Source organism: Rousettus aegyptiacus, unplaced genomic scaffold, assembly GCF_014176215.1.
Source record: "Rousettus aegyptiacus isolate mRouAeg1 unplaced genomic scaffold, mRouAeg1.p scaffold_m13_p_3, whole genome shotgun sequence".
Taxonomy (NCBI): Eukaryota; Metazoa; Chordata; class Mammalia; order Chiroptera; family Pteropodidae; genus Rousettus; species Rousettus aegyptiacus.
The window spans coordinates 47,584,491-47,587,369 of NW_023416306.1; the positions used below are offsets into that span (position 1 = coordinate 47,584,491).

The 2,879-nt window shown below is 44.0% G+C and overlaps 1 pseudogene; it reads left to right on the plus strand.

Annotated features, from left to right (window-relative positions):
- Positions 1–292: 292 nt before the first annotated feature.
- On the plus strand, positions 293–415 carry LOC118600517 (annotated as a pseudogene).
- Positions 416–2,879: the final 2,464 nt, after the last annotated feature.

A 2,879-nucleotide genomic window follows, 5' to 3' on the forward strand; every position in this document is an offset into this window, starting at 1 on the left:
GGATGACTCTCACCGGCATAAAGGGGAGCAAAGACAAAAATACTCCTTTCACATAAATTTCAAGAACAGACAAAATAAAAGAATAGCATGTAGGGATGCATATACAGGTGATAAAGCGAGGCAAGGAAAGAATATCAGTGCAGTGGTTAGGGAAGGGCAAGATGGTTGCCATGACTAAGAAAGGGTACCCAGTGGGAAAGGTGAAGGCTTCCAGGTATATGGTAATATTCTACCTATTGCTTGACCCAGCTCATAATCACTTACATGGGTATCGACTTTATAATTATCTGTAGTCTATGGTTATGCTGCCCTGAACAAGCCTGATCCCTCTCATCTGATCTCGGAAGCTAAGCAAGGTTGGGCCTGGTTAGTACTTGGATGGGAGATCACCTAGGAAGACCAGGTGCTGTAGGTGTAAAAATAAAAAAATAAAAAAATAAGGGATTATAAACTGACAAGGTCCTTCCAATCTGAGGTCAACCAAGGGTTGCCTCGTCTAAAAATTAAATAAAAATAAATATAATTATCTGTAATACATTTTTATGTACTTTTCTGAATGCATGTTATATTCACACTAAAAAATATTTGGTTTCTAAACTCGCTATTTTCCATATAACTTGTGTATCAATGTATGTAAGTGAAGCATTGAAAAAAAAAGGTTTTAGAAGATAAGTGGAGCAGCCCCCAAATGGAAAAGAGCTAAACAATAGGCCTTGGACATTATCAGCAACAGGACAGCTCCAGGGATCATAGCCAGAGGGACTCTACAGGGTTTGTTCATCAGCTACCTTGATCAATTTCGTATGTCTTGGGTGACTCCTAGAGATCCTAGTTCCTGGAAAAGAGGATGGAAATGGCCTGGTCATGTGCCTCAATGGTAATGTGACCTGTCCCACCAAGGACACAGGAAGTCAGAGCAACACAGAGGAAAGAAAAAGACTGTGATGATGAAAACCTCTTATGCCCACCACAAGCTGGACCTTGTCAAAGCCAACAATTAGAAAACACCTAGATCAGAGAAGGTATGCAGATAAGAATCATAAGCAAAGACAAGATTGATTAGTTTCTTTGATGCCAAACAAATTGTTCCCGAAGAATTCATCCTGCAAAAAGAAAGCAGTTAATTTGCTTCGTTACATTGACCACTGGACTCTGGGATTGGAGAGTATAACTGATGTGAGAATGGCGAGCCTTGCATAGAGATAATACTCTTCCCACTGACAATACCCTAACTCACCATACCTCTTTTCTCTGAGAAATGTGTGTAAACCGGAAATGGTTACTCTAATCACCCCTCCTCCAGAAAACCCGACTACAGCCATCTTTTATGGTTTTCTCTCTAGTGAGATCCATGGTGGTCAGAGAAACCAGAAAGAGGTAAAAGAATCAAGAATCAGTGCTCCTGGTTGCTGGGAACTATTTTGGTGGGAAATATTACCATCCCTGTAGGATCCTGACCATCTCTGTTACTCATTCTGTATCAAGCAAGATATTTTTAATTATCAAGATAATTTTAAAAAATTACAAACTTATGCATGTTAACAAATCTTTCCTACAGTTCTACATGAATATTTGAGAGGCCATTAAGCAAATGGTGAGATCATAATGTGGGTAAACTGTGCATATACGAAGCAGAATGAGTCGTCTGAGCTATAGAGAACAGTTTGGAGACTGTGTCATAATCAAATTTAAATTAAGTATGAGTAGCTATATTCTCGAGTCTGGATTCCTAAGAGTGAGGGTGTGGTTACCTATATTCTTATTTTTTAAGCAGTCACATTAATCACAGAACACTCAAATACATGTTTGGTATGCACTTAGCACCTTTCCTTCTGGAGCCTAGAGTACTTTATAAACATTAGCTCATCAGCATTAATAAAAAAAACATCACACCATGCTCCAGAGTTACCACTGAGTCCATTCTCAAAACCAAGGCTCTGCTGTGCTTTGAGCAAAGCCTCTTTTATTGATGGCTTCTGACGACTTAGCTGACATCTACCCTCCCCCATCTGATCTCATTATTTCTGATCCATACATCCTGGCTGGCTTTGCCTCCTCTCTGCCCTAGGTCTTCCTGACACATAAACATGAATGTGTCTTTGCTTCTTTTCTGGGAGCGGGCTTTAGTCCCGGCTTGACTTGGCTTTCGTGTTTAAGGACCGATAACTAAGCCCTCCTCCTCCCATTCCAGTGAGGGTCTAAAGCTTCCGGAGCACTTCATCGGGTGACCTCCTCCAGCCGAGCCATTTTTCTTGAGGGCTTCTCTTGGGTCCCTGAACAGGACTCTCCAAGCTGGGCCCGAGTGCTTGGCAGACAAGTCCCTCGATTGTTGTTGGAAGACCCCAGGTCTCGTTGAGGCGGAGCACGCCTTTCACAAATCCAGGAGGCTGGGACTTGCATTCCGATGAGTGGGGAAACGTGCTGGGGAGAAGGCAGGCCTTGATGTATGCCCCGGTGGACAAAAGCTGCTACTGTCAGCTTGATTTGCCAGATCAACATTCATGAGTTCGCCTGCTTAGAAAGAGGGATTATCTGCAAACCCGGGCCTGAATGGAAGCCATAAATAAGTGATTTCACACTACCAAGCAGGAAGAATATTCCTCCTCCTAAATTATTCTGGACAGCATGTTCGGCCCCTCCCAGGTTCCCACCGCGAGCCCGTGGGGATGCTGTGCTCAAATGGTGGGCCTCTGGGGGTCTGAGCCTGGCGTTGAGTCTCTGTAAAAGGCCAGGGTGCAGAGCTCCTGAGCGGGGCCCGCTTTGCTTCCGAAGATCCAGTCCGGGATTTGCTTGGTGCTGCTCCAGCGGCCCGTTCCAGGCCCAGGGATTTCCAGACAAGATTTTCCCTCTCTCCCACCATAGGCTGCCTGCCGCTGCTC